The following is a 17,635-nucleotide window of genomic DNA, read 5'->3' as shown; positions in this document are numbered from 1 at the left end:
ACAGGAGCTTGTCTGGGCTGGCCATGATGATCTTATAGCCAATAATGTGGCTGTCCATCTAGCAATATGAACGTGTGTGCTCTCCCACACATACACACACACACACACACACACACACACACACACACACACACACACACACACACACACACACACACGCACACACACGCACACATACATACACACACAAGCACACACACACAAGCACACACACTCACAACAGAGGAAGAATGACCTCAACCCTTTCCCATCATGCACACACTTGAAACTACCTCAGTTTGGCACATTGCATTCTTATTTGACTACTGATTTGCAATCAAATATACATGTTCAGTGACTATCTTCCTTCTGTATTCAGCCCATTCCCACATAAAAACAATACTTTTTAATTATGCGATATTTTCAGACATGCTTGGGCCTCCCTGAAAGTTGCTTGTGCCTCCCCTGACAAACTGGCCTCAACATTTGAGAAATGCTAGCCCACTTTTTACCTTCAGGTGAGTCTCACAGCTTCTTCTTTTTACATTCCATATGGTTCTAAATAAATCATTTAAAAAGTCAGATTTTCTACAGTCATTCTTGTCTTCCCCAGTCCGGAAAAAAAGCGATGAATGCTAACCATTTTCTTTTGCTTAAATAAGAAAATAAAACAAGAAATATAACATTAGGTAAGGAAAAGACAGCAACAAAAAAGGCCACTGGAGGAAAACTGAACACATAATGAAAAACTGAAAGAGACTATGAATTGATCTAACTAAATAGCACAGTTTGAAGTCATACTGATGAAATGCAAAGAATTTTGTATGTTGCTATTAATGCTCTCCCACTCGATCTGCACTTTTCAAAAAATATGACAGGCGCTGACAGAAAATGATTCTTTTAATGGAAGTTTCTGTTGGCGAGCTGCAAGGGCTATATGTTAAGCAACAAGAGTAGCAGCTGTCATTTTCTGCTATTAAGTCAAGCAGCAAAATCTTCTTATGATGCAATTTATTCGGCTTTTTGTCTCTCCAGTATTTCCTATTTTCTTTGTTCTGCAATTTTCCTCATTTTGCCATTTCATTGCCATTTTCAAGGCTTTAAATCCCTGTGTTAGACATCTTCTTCATGTCTTTTGACAGCTATAATGTCTTTCATAATGTCTTTAAGCCCTGCAATCTTCATTCTCTGAGGGACTCAGAGACTGGACTGTCAAATTGCTCAGTTACTGTCACTAAGCTGTCACTATCTTCTTAGACTAGGGGACAGCTAAAATTATGCTGTTATACAAGCTGATACATACAGCAGCAAAGTAGCTTATGGATTTCTTTGCAGTATTAGACTGATCTCTTGCTGCCATGTTAGTAATGCAGTAGCTTATTATTTTATGCTCAATCATCAGCAGAAACAATGAACACTGAGATAAGTGGCTTTAGAGACACTATGGTTCTGTGCTGCCTTGCCTTATTTCCAAACAGCTGCATGAAGACCCATTACAGGGAAGTAATAGGTAATATTACACTCTGATGTAGTTTTAATAGTAGCATGCCCTCATGCTTATCACGCTCTTTGCAGAAAAGTGTTGATCTATGATGTCAGGTTTCTACAGCACATGGTGCTAGTAGTTAGGTCATGAATATATGAGGCAAAGTGAATATTGCATCTAGATATCTATGTGCTATTTGGGACCCACACTGCCATTATTACTAAAATATCCAAGCCGCCACTGAGTTATTCCATTTGCACAAAGTGATCCTTTACCAGGGGGAGACACAATGAGTAAACTTCTGCAATGCAAATATTTTTAGACTAGCTTGTCAAGTCTACTTAAGAAGAATGTATTAAAGGTAAAAAGATCACACAGAGGAAGAACTCCTGAGCACTTATGAGAACATGTACATTCTACCTTCACAGTATCCAGAGGATAGGATCACATGCCAGAACCTTTAATTAATAGAAACACCTGTCCCCATTGCGCGTACATGCGCACACACACAGACACACACACTTACACACACACACACACACACACACACACACACACACACACACACACACACACACAGACAAACACATATATATGAATCTATAATCAAATATCAATTACTCCAAGGAGAGAATACAAAAAGAGCAATCTTTTTCAGATCAAATCTAAAATATATATTTTTAGATGAAATTAAAAAAATGATATATATGTATATAAAGCAATATTTTTGTAGTATTTATATGCTTTAACATCATACTTTATTGTCCAGTCAATTGACCTAGAGTCAGAAATATAAGCCACAGACTGTTCATCTTTTATCCCAGTTCTGCATATCTACTAATACTGATAGCTAATAGATTATATGTGCTGTATTGCTGTCCTATCTAGTTTGTGCCTAATCAATACAAACACTTTATATAAGTTCTGTCACTGACTTTGTACATCCTCTAGTACTTCATCTTAGCTCTGATATGATAAGTTCATGTTATTTGCCACAATTAAAATGGACAAGTACTAACAAATATGTGACTACCAGTCAAATTATAATCCTTAAGTATTATACTGCTGAAATCATAATTTCATCTTGTTATGACTAGTTTGGTAAATATCTAGCTAACCCAGTGATTTGGAGCACCTATCTGTTATCCTTTATATCAGGTAACAAACCACCCTTTCCATGAAAAATGAATACAACTATCTAGTGATGCATCTATTACAATCATGTGCTAAGAGACCTGAATGGACTCTGCATGGAGTAGGCCTAAGATGAGCTGTGATGTTCAGCTATATCACACCAGACTGCTAACAAGTAAATGACGTCCCTTACTATCCTGGGTCAGTAACTAAGGAGCTTCAGTCCTCATTACTGACTCCAATATGAAACTGTCTCTTAAACAGAAGTAATATTTCACAATTTTCCCCTAAGAGCACAAAAAGGACATGCTCTATTTTTCTGTGAATGGACTATATACCTCTCCCCACCCAAATTTATTTTCTTATTACACACTTCAGATCAAAGTGTCCCAGTTTAAGACCTCTGATAAACTCACACTCAAAGTAAATTTAAATCTCACACATCCAAATACTTCTGGGAAAGCCTGACACAGATTTCCAGCTGTCTCTCTCTCTCTTTCTAAAAATAATACAGTAATGCTGCCACCAGTCAGAGGGTCTTCATGCCCTCCTAAAGGGGTGTCCATTTATGAATATTAATTATCAAAGAAAATGATAGCTATGACCAGAGCAGCTAGGTCTTCGAGGTGACCTAGGGAGTATCAAACAGGTAGAAGTACAATCTAATCTCTAAAAAACACTGGTTTTCAGCCAGAATGTAAAGTAATGAAAAAAATTTAATTAGTAAAAATGATTACAAAATTGAAAATCAATAACTCTGAATAAATATTAGAATTCAGTCAGCAGAAATGTAAATCAAACTGCAGCATAGGAGTCTATTATTCAAGAAAAACTCTATCTTAATAACTAACTTTTCCTGATCTAACTAAAGAAATACTGTCCCTGATCTATTCTAAGATATAATAGCAAGGCCAAACTTACAGTTTCTTTGGTGAGTTCTCTTTTCTTGGTGTCTACTGACTGCTCGGTACTTGACAAACTGCTTTGTACTTGATAAACTGCTGTCTCAACTGTCTAATTTCAGTCAGCTGTTTAATCTGCTGGAAAGCTGATAGATTTGCTTTGAGCTGCAGAATTGGAATCTATTTCAAACTGATAAGTACACTTTTTTGCAATCTAATTTGCACTGTGCTGTATTTATACACTTGCCTATTATTTATAGTGGTGCTGTATTATTTCTGTCTTTTGTTGTCTCCACTGTGTTTTTTTCTCAGGGTAGCTCAAACTAGTTTCAGTGAGGGGGTTGTTGAGCCACCCCACATCCTAGCTGTTACTGTTAGTCATTGCCTGAGGTGTATCTTGTTGTAATTCCAGTACAGACTGCATTTCTGGCAAAATTGAAGTGCATTAACCCACTAGATGCACAGTAGCAAGCCCCGCCCAAACCCCGCCTATGACCATTTTGACTGCACTGCCCACCGTTTGATTGAAAGATGCAACCAAAACACAAGGTAATTTAGACCTATATTTCGCCATTAATAAAGCAGTTTTTAAAAATTTTCCATGCTATATCACTACTACTTTATTTTTTAAAATTTTAAAATATTTAAATTTTAAAATATTAGTGCTATTAACGCAAGACATTAACATTTTTTTCCATGTCACCAGTTTTAACATGGATTAAGAGGTAGAGAGCTAAAATCTTGAGTCAAAAATCAAGACGTCCTTTAAACAGGGAGAGTTGACAGATATGCATACCACTCAGGTGTACCTGCAAGTAACTTGTCACACATTCATGAAGAAATTTTAAACAAATAAAAGCGGTACTTTTCCGTTATCGGGGCAACGGTTTTAAATGCGGTTAGACAGCTCCAAATGCAGTGTCTTTTCATGTGTTTGTCTGATTATATGACTAGGTAATTGTAAAATACAAAAGGTATTTCTCTTTTGGAAACAGGAGATGAGGCGCAAGGCAAAGAGAGAGGTGGCAAAAGCTAAGGATAAGGCGTATGGAGAGTTGTATGAGAGATTGGACACTAAAGAGGGAGAAAAGGACCTGTACCGATTGGCTAGACAGAGGGACAGAGCTGGGAAAGATGTGCAGCAAGTAAGGGGGATAAAGGATAGTGAGGGAAAGGTACTCACAAGAGAGGAGAGTGTGTTGAGTAGATGGAAAGAGCATTTTGAGAGGCTGATGAATGAAGAGAATGAGAGAGAGAAGGTTGGATGATGTGGGGATAGGGAATCAGGAAGTGAAACAGATTAGCAAGGAGGAAGTAAGGACAGCTATGAAGCAGATGAAGAATGGAAAGGCTGTTGGCCCAGATGATATACCAATGGAAGCATGGAGGTGCTTAGGAGAAATGGCAGTGGAATTTTTAGCTAGAAAGTCAGAGGATGCCTGAGGAGTGGAGAAAAAGTGTTTTGGTACCTATCTTTAAGAATAAGGGTGATGTGCAGAGCTGCAGTAACTACAGAGGGATAAAATTGATCAGTCACAGCTTGAAGTTATGGTAAAGAGTAGTAGAAGCTAGGTTAAGAAGGGAGGTGATGATTAGTGATCAGCAGTATGGTTTCATGCCAGGAAAGAGCACTAAAGATGCAATGTTTGCTCTGAGAGTGTTATTGTAGAAATACAGAGAAGGTCAGAAGGAGTTGCATTGTGTCTTTGTAGACTTGGAGAAAGCATATGACAGGGTGCCTAGAGAAGAGTTATGGTATTGCATGAGGAAGTCGGGAGTGACAGAGAAGTATGTAAGAGTGGTACAGGATATGTACATGGGTAGTGTGACAGTGGTGAGGACTGCAGTGGGAGTGACAGATCCGTTTAAGGTGGAGGTGGGATTACATCAAGGATCAGCTCTGAGTCCTTTCTTATTTGCAGTGGTGATGGACAGGTTGACAGATGAGATCAGACAGGAGGCCCCGTGGACTATGATGTTTGCAGATGACATTGTGATCTGTAGTGAGAGTAGGAATCAGGTTGAGGAGACTCTGGAGAGGTGGAGATATGCTCTAGAGAGCAGAGGAATGAAGGTCAGCAGGGCTAAGACAGAATATATGTGTGTAAATGAGAGGGAGGGTAGAGGAATGGTGAGGATGCAGGGAGTAGAGTTGGTAAAGGTGGACGAGTTTAAGTACTTGGGATCAACAGTTCAGAGTAATGGTGAATGTGGAAGAGAGGTGAAGAAGAGAGTACAGGCAGGGTGGAATGGGTGGAGAAGAGTGTCAGGAGTGATTTGTGACAGACGGGTTCCAGTAAGAGTGAAAGGGAAGGTTTACAAGAGGGTAGTGAGACCAGCTATGTTATATGGGTTGGAGACAGTGGCACTGACAAAAAGGCAGGTGTCAGAGCTGGATGTGGCAGAGTTAAAGATGTTAAGATTTGCACTCAGTGTGACTAGGATGGATAGGATTAGGAATCAGTATATTAGAGGGTCAGCTTATGTTGGACATTTTGGAGACAAAGCAAGAGAGACGAGATTGCGTTGGTTTGGACATGTGCTGAGGAGGGATGATGGGTATATTGGGAAAAAGATGCTAAGGATGGAGCTGCCAGGTAAGAGGAAAAGAGGAAGGCCTAAGATAAGGTTTATGGACATGGTGAGAGAGGACATGCAGGCAGTTGGTGTGACAGCGCAAGATGCAGAGAATAGGAAGAAATGGAAAGAGATGATCCACTGTGGCGACCCCTAACGGGAAAAGCAGTAAGATGATGATGATTTCTCTTTTGGAAACATATTGTACGTTTAAATTTGTAAACCCATACGTGTTCTGCTCAACATCGGAAACGCATGTCAAGACACTGTATTCAGAGCTCATCAACTAGGTTGACGTTGTTTGCCCGTTAAAAGGATAGTTAAAAAAATAAATTCTGGATGATGTGAAACCTTTTCTCCTGTCACATGGAATAAAAATGTACAAATACACGTAGGGTGCACATGCAGTCATTGAGCCCTAAAGACAGCCGAAAGGATGCGATTGTCATCCTAGAAACAGCTGTTCCATAGTACGTGGTTTCTTTTAAAAGCGTCATGTACTGCTTTGAGAAGGAATCGTTGACAACGGAAACAACCGTTTTATATAAATTCATGTCTGTTTTATTTTACAAAGTGAGTAAACATGTAATGTGAAGCCTGAGCCCCATCCGAAAGGTTGTGTTTTCCAAGCACTTTGGAAAGAAAAGAAAAAAACACGAGTATTTGGTTGTAAAAATGCTTGTGGAACATTTGAATGGAAGGGCCATTCATGTCATTATTGTGCTTATTAAATGCTTTTGTTTTTAATTCTACTGTTTCTGCTACATGACACGGATTTACCATTATATTTGCATTGCGTGTCAATCACGGCACATTGCCGCTTTTAATCCCCACCCTCTGGCATGTCAATCACGGCAGACACGCCCATTCCTGCACGAACTCGGTGGTGGGTTAATACACTTCAGTTTCGCCGCATTTCTATAAACTGCTGGAAAGCTGATAGATTTGCTTTGAGCTGCAGAATTGGAATCTATTTCAAACTGATAAGTACACTTTTTTGCAACCTAATTTGCACTGTGCTGTATTTATACACTTGCCTGTCATTTATAGTGGTGCTGTATTATTTCTGTCTTTTGTTGTCTCCACTGTGTTTCTCCCACCCACCCTGTTCTTGTGTTGGTAATCTTGGTGGCTTTGAAACTGCCCGCCCCTTTTGTAAGTTTGTATTTGGATACTACTTCTGGGCCTATCTCATTTGCTCACTCAATTGAGTGCAGTAAGATCATATTCTGATTTCAGGCACTCCTACTGTGTACAAAGAGAGCATTTGAGAAGAACAACCCCTATAGCCTCTTAATCCTGCTGTGTTCCCTCCCTCAAAAAAAAAATATATAAATACATATATATATATATATATATATATATATATATATATATATATATATATATATATATATATTCAGCTGCTCTTACTTTAATTGTCTTAGTTGCTGCTCTGCGTGCTGTTACTTACTCTGCACTTATTACTACTTGTTAGTAGCCTTCTAATTTAATGCCTTCTGCACTTGTTTTTTAGTCATTTGTTAATTTAATTGCATTTAATTAAACTGTATTTGCCGTAATATTGATACATGTGTGCTAGCCTGCACTGCATTTGAATTGTATTTACTGCTGTTTTAGCTGCTTTTCTGTAAAAAAAAAAAAAAAGTAAAAAAAAAAAAAATAAAAAAAATAAATTCCTAGCTTGTTTCCTGCCTTTCCTGTAACTTGTCTAGTCCAGATACAGACTTGCTGTATCCAGGACTGTTTGTATTCTCCTGAGCCCCCCAAGCCTTTCTGTGTTGGAGGGAAGCCTTTTAGCTTATCAGTGGGAGTGGTAAGCACTAGGTAGCCTATCTACCACAGGAAGAGAGGTTTCTGGCCCAGAAATTATAGTTTATTGGCCGTTTGGGAAGCTCTTCCATCTTTCAACCTTCCGATTCAAAAGCCTGTGTTTGTGCTTGTTTCCTGCCTTTCCTGTTACTAGTCTAGTCCAGGTACAGATTTGCTGTATCCAGGACTCTTTGTAAGCTTCTGAGCCCCCCATGCCTTTCTGTGTTGGAGGGAAGCCTTCTAGCTTATCAGTGGGAGTGGTAAGCATCAGGTAGCCTATCTACCACGGGAAGAGTGGGTTTTGGCCCATAAATTGTAGTTTATTGGACGTTTAGGCAGTTTTCCATCTCTTTCAACTTGCTGGCTTAAAAGCCTGCATTTGCGCTTGTTCCCCACGTTTCCTGTAACTAGTCTAATCGAGGTACAGATTTGCTGTATCCAGGACTCTTTGTAAGCTTCTGAACCCCCCAAGCCTTTCTGTGTTGGAGGGAAGCCTTCTAGCTTATCAGTGGGAGTGGTAAGCATTAGGTAGCCTATCTACCACAAGAGGAGTGGTTCCTGGCCCAGAATTTGTAGCTACTGGCCGTTTGGGCAGTTTTTCCCCATCTCTTTCAACTTTCTGGTTTAAAAGACGCACTTGCACTGTTTCCCACCTTTCCTGTTACTAGCCTAGTCCAGATACAGAGTTGCTGTATCCATGAATGTTGGTAAGCTTCTGAGCCCCGCAAGCCTTTCTGTGTTGGAGGGAAGCCTTCTAGCTTATCAGTGGGAGTGGTAAGCACTAGGTAGCCTATCTACCACAAGAGGAGTGGTTCTGGCCCAGAAATTGTAGTTTATTGGCCGTTTGGGCAGTTTTTTCCATCTCTCTCAACTTTCTGGTTTTAAAGCCCATGTTTGCGCTTGATCCCCACATTTCCCATAACTAGTCTAGTCCAGGTACAGGTTTGCTGTATCCAGGACTGTTTGTAAGCTTCTGAGCCCCCCAAGCCTTTGTGTTGGAGTGCAGCCTTCTAGCTTATCAGTGGGAGTGGTAAGTACTAGGTAGCCTGTCTACCACAAGAGGAGTGGTTCTTGGTCCAGGAATTGTAGTTTATTGATCATTTGGGAAGTTGTCCATCTCTTTCAACTTTCTGGTTTAAAAGACCACATCTGAGCTTGTTTCCCATCTTTCCTGTAACTAACCTACTGGAAAGCACTAGAAAGCCTTAAACTGATACAAACCTTCTAGCTTAAAAGAGAGACTTTGGAGTGATTGAGTGTCAGTATTCTGTATTTTCTTGCTGTACTTAACTGTTTTCCGCCTAAACGCTGATTTTTCCAGCACTTATTGTGATTTAAAAGCTTGTTTTTTTTCACATATTGTACTTATTTGACTGCCTGCACTTAAGTTGTTTTTTGTTTAAGTAAATTAACTGTTGTAGGCTACACACTAAAGTGCGATAGCCATTTCTGATCGCTTGTAGTCGTTTAAAGCTGTTTTAAGTGTACTTTTTACTGTTTTTGCCTTATCTTTTCAAAAAAAAAAATTCTTGTTTCCTGCCTTTCTAAGCTAGTATAGTCCAGTTTTCAGGCTAGTGCTGAATTCTTGGCTGTGTTACAAGTTTTTGAGTTGCCCATACCTTACTTGGATAGAGGGAAGTTTCTCTGTTCACCTGTGAGAGAGGGGAACTTTGAGTAGCCATCTGTCCCTGGAGGAGTGGTTCCAGCCCTGTAGTTTAAAAACCGTGTTTGCACGGTTTGTGCACTGGGCAGCACTGGTTAGCTAGGGTTAAATTATTCCCGGCTCCACTAAGTCTCCTCTTCAGTTTTTCACTTGAAACTAGTCTGAACTCTTAACACTCAAAAAGCACCCTACAATCCAGTACTTGCTCAGACCTAATAGCAAGCACTAATATACCCTGACACTTGACTGCCCAGCAGGGCAAGGCTCTTTATCCACCCCTCACCAACCAAGTGGCTAAGCAGTTCACCCTACTATTCAGGCATGGCCAAAGGGCAACTTCAGGTGTACTCTCCAGTCCAGCTGGTGAATCTAGGCATCCTAAGGCAAAGTTACAACTGCCTCATGTACACAGACAGCCCTCTCCTCCTACCACAAAATACTAACATATGCGGGAGATGCAATTATACAGCCAAACTGGAGGCTAAGGTCTCTCCACCCAAGACTGAAACAGACAGTCATAAGGAGAAGGTTAACACTTGCACCACACCTCCAGCCTCACATAGACCTACTAAACCAGCACTGGCAAAAAATACACATAAATACACAAACTCATACTCGGAGGCTCTAAATAAAAACCTGCAAAAGCATCAGCGAGTTCCAAAGCAGACACCCAAAAAACCTGCACCTCCCGTCATAAACCAGACAACACATAAAACACAAAATCAATGTGCCGCACAATCACAGCCCTTAAGGTGAAATAACATACCTAACACACTAGTAATAGGTGACTCAATAGTCAGGCACACTGACACCCCACTCACTAGGCTGGGAAAGGAGAAGGTTACTGTTAGCTGTCTATCGGGAGCCAGAATCTGCCACATAACACAAGCACTCAGGTCACTCCAGAACAAGTACAAGTATGACTCTGTCATTGTTCATGTTGGTGTGAATGACCTGAAATGTACCTCCCTGGACTACATGAAAAGAGACATGGAAGAGCTCTCTGATCATGTAGCCCAGGCGGGTAGGACCCTGACCCTGAGTAGCATCCTGCCCTCACCAAGAATGATACCTCAGTATAAAGAAAAAAATATCAATTTCAACAATTGGCTAAGCTTCTGGTGTTATTCAAAGGGGATCCAATGTCTGTCAGCCTGGGATAACATGCTCGACAAACCGTGTTGCTTTGCAAGAGACGGCTTGCATCTGTCACCCCTTGGCTTCTGAATACTGGCCAAGGTTCTTGCTGCCCCCATAGTGCCTTTTTTAGGCAAGTCTCAAAATTCAAACCCACCACCATAAACAGCACAAGTAAAAAATGTGGGTTATGCTACTCAACGCCAGGAGTTTAAATCTCAAAATGCATGTGTTCGAAGCACTCCTAAGTATGGAGAATGTTGACATCTGTGCAGTAACTGAAACCTGGTTCAAGGCTCCAGAGAGCACTTCAGCACTACTGGGCTACAACTCATACCACACATTTCGGCCACAGAACATGAACCAAAACACAAAAGGAGGGGGTGTATCCATATTCATCAAGGATACTCACACCTCCAGGTTAGTGGAGCAGCATGATACCTCTGAGATCATCCATGTGCAGCTAACATCGGGCAAATCTGCAATGCAAATTGTGGCCTGCTACAGATCACCCTCCATAACCCAGGACCACCACTCCACCTTTCTGGAGACATTGGAAAACATGAAGGTCCTACCGAACACCCTGATATTGGGCAATTTCAATTACCCTACCATTAACTGGGAAAACTACTTGAGTACAAACTCCCAGGCTCAGCGCTTCCTGGAATTTATCAACTCAAATGTCCTGGATTAGCTGTTAAACTCCCCTACCAGATGCCACAACATATTGGACCTGGTCATCACCAACATGGGCGACAGGTGTTCCGTGCCGGAGGTCAACCCATCACTGGTTAGATCAGACCATAAACTAATCACCCTGGCTGTCCACACCCCACCACTACCCCCAACCAAGGAAACCACAGTGAAAAACTTTTCTAAAGCAAACCACCTTACTTAAAGCAGAGATGGTAAGTTTCACAGCCTCCATGCTAAAGGATAACACTGTGCAAGATGCAGAATCCTTTACAATTGCACTCTATAAGCACCTACAAGGATGCATGGATCATGCCATCCCTAGCAAAACCAAGACTCACTCCCCTAAGAGAAGGAAACCAGTCTGGTGGACCCCTGCCATAAACAGGTTATACAACAGAAGGAGGAAACTAGTTCAGAAAAAAAGCAAATCCCAAGAAGGAAAGACATCCCTGATCAGTATCAGTAAGAAACTAAGGTCCCTCATAAAATCTTCCAAGGCTAACTTCGAAAGAAAAATAGCCAAGGATTCAAAAGATAACCACAAAGCCTTCTTTAGCTATGTCAAGAATCTAAGTGGCAACTCGCAGATATGCTCTGAGCTAGTGCAAAATAGCACAAAATATACTGAACCTACTGATGTTGCCAACATCCTGGCAGATAGAGTCAGTGCAAACTTCACCTCCCTCTCACCTTCAAAAGGGCCCACAACAATGCCGGAAAAGTGTAGTGTCCTGGAAATCACAGAAGCACAGGTGAAAACAGCCCTTTCAAAAGCCAAAAACACAGCATCAATGGGGTCAGATAGTGTCCCAGGCTGCGTCTTGCACGAACTACAGAACGAACTAACCCCCCACTTAAACACGCTGTTCAACCTCAGCCTCTCCACAGGCTACATGCCCATAGAATGGCACACAGCAACGTTTATTCCACTCCACAAAGGAGGGGCCACAACTTACCCTGGTAACTATCGCCCCATAAGCCTGACTAGCCTGGTCTGCAAGGCTATGGAGCGCATCATCATGGAACTCATTAACAAAGACAATGGGAACCTCCAAACACTTGACACAACCCAGTTCGGCTTTGTTAAGGGAAGATCATGCCTACTAAACCTGGTTGACTTCTTCGAGACAGTCACCAAGGCTATAGACGAGGGAAAGGTGGTTCACACAGCCTACCTTAATCTCGCCAAGGCGTTCGACACCATTCCTCACTTGGGTATTATAGAAAAACTCAATAGCCTGAACATAAATCCCTACATCACAAGATGGGTTGCCAACTGGCTTACAGACAGAACTCACATGGTAAGAATAGTGGGCTCCAAGTCCGACTCTAAACCAGTCACAAGTGGTGTCTCGCAAGGCTCGGTTCTGGGACCCCTACTTTTTGGCATATATTTCTCAGAAGTACAGGCAAACTCAGGAAGCCTATGGCTAACCAAGTTCGCTGATGACTGAAAACTGGGAGCCATAATTGACTCTCCGGCTGACACGGACATCCTTCAAAAAGGCCTTACTGAGACAGATACCTGGTGTCAAAGTCATGGCCTCAAGCTAAATGCAAAAAAATGCATAGTCATCCTGTTTGGGAAAAACAAAATACCCATGAATTACCACATAGGCGGCAGCCCCCTTAATACAGAAGAGGTAATAAGAGATCTGGGGACCCAGGTAGATAGTAATCTCTCCTTTGACAATCATATTGCCAAAGTAGTTAGGAAATTCTTCTATGTGGCCCATCTAATTACTAAGGGGTTCGCATCTAGAAATAAAGAGGTTTTACTGCTCCTCTGCTCGTCACTCATCAGACCCATCATAGAGTACAATGCCCCATTTGGGATGTACCTCACAAGACACTTCCAACAGCTGGAAAGACTGCAAAAGCACCTCACCAAGAGGATTACTGGCCTCAAACATATGTCCTATGCAGCCCGACTGAAAAAACTCCAGTTGTACTCAGTGGCATATCGCTTACTCAGAGGTGATCTCTGCCTGACTTACAAAGCCATGTCCAACTCAGAACTGATGGACATGCTCCACCTAAAGAAATCCAAGTCACTGTGAGCCATGCGCTCTAGTGAGCTAAACCTCGCCACAACAATAAATAGAACATGCTGGAGGGATAGATTCCTGTCATAGAGACTCCCCATGCTTTGGAACAAAATTCCTAACTACATTAGGCAGAGCCCCTTACTAACACTCTTCAAGAGAAGCCTTGACAAGTGGATGGGTGACAGAAAATACACCCCTGGGATCACTTCATTGGCTCTGCTTGACAGAGGCTCAGTTAATTAATCAATGGGGCAGCGAAAGCAGACACACTCTGGCTAGGCTTAAAAATGCCCTTGGGCAGATAGCCTAGTACCTACCTATGAACCTATTAACCTATGAATCTCTTAGCAACTAGGAACATTCCAACAACATCACTCACTGCTCAGCTGACTCCCCACAGCTTGAACTTTAGAATGTTCATCTCAAACATGCGCAGTTAGAGATGTATCGAAGCAGAGACAGATTTTTTAAACATTCTGTTTAAACAGGAAAACACTCAACATTTCAAAACATATTTACATTTTCACAATTAGGCATGCTGGCATACAATACAATTTAAACTGAGAATATGTACAAATCTCCTGCTAGATATACTAACACAGATGACAGTGTTTTCAGTTACTTCACATGAGCTACAATACTCTATGGATTCCTATTGCGAAATTGAACGTTGAGAACACCGAATACCGGAAGGCCGAACTTGGTAGTTCGAAGGGTGAGAATGTTGAAGCTGCGGAAACCCGAATTCTTTCCCATGGAAAGAATTTGGTTGGCCGTTTCTGCTGCTTTGGCATTTTCGGACCGGGTCAAGGTAATTGTACGAATGGGTAGCGATGGACTTTAGGGTTAGGGCGCGGGTCAGGTAAGTGTGTAATAGTGACAGACTTTAGGGTTAGTTCGCGGGTCAGGTAAGTGTGCAATAGTGACAGACCTTAGGGTTAGGGCGCGGGTCAGGTAAGTGTGTGGTAGTGACTGATTTTAGGGTTAGGGCGCGGATCAGGTAAGTGTGCAGTAGTGACAGACTTTAGGGTTAGGGCACGGGTTAGGTAAGTGTGTGGTATGACAGACTTTAGGGTTTGGGCTGGGTTAAGGATATTGCATAGATAGTGGTGTATGCTAGGTTTAGTGTAGGTTTTGAAGGTGTTTGGTGTGATTATGTTATGTGTGTGTTTTTTGGAACAGCAAATTTTTTCCCTGGGAAAAAATTTGCTGTTTTGAAGGTTCACTGTTGTCCGAATTTGATCTTCCAAGTTCAAACTTATGGTGTTCGACATTTTGGAAGTTCGATTTTGTGATATAGACCCTACTCTATGACAATAAATTGAACAGGGTTAAATAAGGAAAGATGTGTCTAATTCCAGATTCTGCAGGCTCCATCTAATAACAGTAGGTGTCAAAACAGGTAAATGGTAAGATGTAGACAGCAACATGTGTGTCATAAGTCCTAGTTAATATTTCAAAGACAAATTATTCCAGGATCATGATAGTCATGTGGAAGTTGCCACAGCTGTAATCCTTATTATAAGACTAAATGTAGTTCTCACCATGGGAATCAGTGACCTTGCAGTAAGTGCCTGTTGTATAAAGCCTTTGTGCAGCTATCTAGGGGAAGTAAAGAAATATGATTGTATGGACTGTCTAATCCATATAGTCAAATGTATGACTATTAGCAGTGTACCTACCTTTACACTGCACCTACTTTTTCTTAGTACTGTACTACAATCTATGAATTAATCACTTCTTTTCTCAACTATAGACAGAAAAATATATAGTTTATACATAGGATCAAGTAGCTTTGGTGTACTGACAAGGATTAGATAGTGTATGCAATCATGCTTTTTCTGTTTGTCACAGGTGACTGGGCATTTTTGATTTATTCTTTAATTAATTCTGGTAAATACATGGAAGGAGGCAACTTTCAATCATTTTACACCATAGATTACTATGGCAAAAACAAAGGTCACATAATCAGGCCCAGAAAGTATGGTATATGTATGTTGTATATGTAAAAGTAATCAAACTAAGAGTCACAAATTCAGTTCCTTACCTTTATAGGATTTTGGAAATGGATTTCAGACTGCTCATAACTGAAATGGAGAGAAATTAATGTCTTACTATTTTGATTTTGTTTGAACCAATCACAAATATGAAATCTGATGGTAATATCTGTGCTATATACCACGTGCATGCAGTACTAAAATGATGTTTGGGTGTATTTCTTGGTAACTTGGTCTCTGTGTCATAATTGTGAAGTTGGCAAGCCTGATATTTACAGCTTGCTAAGTCTGATGAATGACTTCTAACAACTGCTTGGAACATCTGGTAAGAAGCATTTTGTACCTCTCTGTGATGGTTGTAGCCAACCCTCAAAAACCATTAGAAAATTTCTTCTAACAGGGCTAATCAGAATCAAAAAAATACAATTAACCTTCTGGCTTGGGCTCGGTGTACAGACAGTAAATTCCTCTCTGTACTGGGCTTCATAGTAACCGGAGATTAACCAGATGGGTTTATAAATACATGCATAATTGTGTTATTGGGGATCACTGTACCTGTTATCATATTAACAAAATGACTCTTACAGATGATAATAGATGCTTAGACCTGATGAGCTGATAAATTGGGCATACCCCGTAGATAATTTCCTTTTGTTTTCCACTGATTTATGCATGATTAACAATAATAGTGCTTTCTACCAACTAGAAATGCATAAATGGGTGTGCCTTAGTTGAAGGTTGGGTGTCAGGCTGGCAACCCAGCACCATAAAAGTCTACTGCCAATCATTAGCGGACCGGAGTTCCGCTGTGGCGACCCCTAACCGGGAAAAGCTGAAAAGACAAACAGTACATTGAAGCTGGATCTGTTGGTCATACAGAAGTGGAAGAACAGGACTTATTCCCCCTTCTGAACCCATGTTAGACCCCATTCTGGCATTCTAATGGCATGTAAAGTTACATAATAGGACAAGGAACTCTGAGTTAGCATACATATGATATGACTAATGCTGATACATTCATTTATACACACACACACACACACACACACACACACACACACACACACACACACACACACACACACACACACACACACACACACACTCCTGAAGCTTACTGACTACCAATTCACCATGCTAGACAGCATATTCATGGGCTGCAAATGAAATTTAGATGTCAGTAACCTTCCTAAGTTTTGCAAAGCATAAGACTCATTAGCACCTCTTTTTAGAAAGCCCTTCAATTCAAAATAATTACAACGGTATTGACATAATAAAATCAACAGCATGATGTCTTGATATTACTAAAATTATAGGAGATCATATTGTGATAACAACGTATGCTAGAATGTGGATTATTCTTTCTCCTGAATTGATTCTCAGACAGGAGCATTCTGAATAATTCTGAGTAGAGTATGCATGTACTTCATGTGTGCACATGGGTTTTTGCTTGTTTTTTATTTTAGTTTTTTTTTTGTTTCTTTCATCATCCCAAAGTATGTTTCACAAGGGAACTGGTGACACATAGGTTACCCACAGTCATGCATACCATATGTGAGTGAGAATGTGTGTGTCTGGATACCTTTCATTCACTGAGTACTAGAGTAAGCTATGTATTTCCCTTGACCCTTAACTGGATTAAGTAGGTAATCAGAAAATAAATGATGTATCACCTTTATACAGAGCTAACAATGTTATAATAATTTTCAGAACACTCTGCACACTAAATTGCTGAAGAGGAAGGGATTCAGGCTTAGAAAACTAAAGTATGTAAAGATCTTTTGTTAAACAATAAAACAGCAACAGCAGAGAATCACAAATCCAGATGATGTCAGCTCTCAGTGGATTTCACTGATATATCTGATGTATTATGGACAAAGATTTCCTCATAGGTATTATTGATATTAAGTTTTACATGGTAATAGGAATGTTGGCAACACATACATAAAACAAAATCTAAATACAAGTAATTGCAGCCTATTAAGTTATATCTACATTGCTGTATTATGTAGATGGTTACGTCTTTGTGATCTATATTGATCATTACTCATAGCAAGCATGAAGGGAAAGAATACCAGTATTATGGTGAAACATCATTCTGTAACATTATGTCTTCCAGTTTCAAGTTGAAAATGAACCACATAATGGTGCAGTTGATTTTGGTAACCATAAAAATATTGTTTGTTTTCTGTATTAGACAAGGA

This window comes from Protopterus annectens, chromosome 6.part0 (genome assembly GCF_019279795.1).
Source record: "Protopterus annectens isolate FY-2018-M chromosome 6.part0, PAN1.0, whole genome shotgun sequence".
Classification (NCBI taxonomy): domain Eukaryota; kingdom Metazoa; phylum Chordata; order Ceratodontiformes; family Protopteridae; genus Protopterus; species Protopterus annectens.
Note: the sequence above shows the minus strand (reverse complement) of the source record.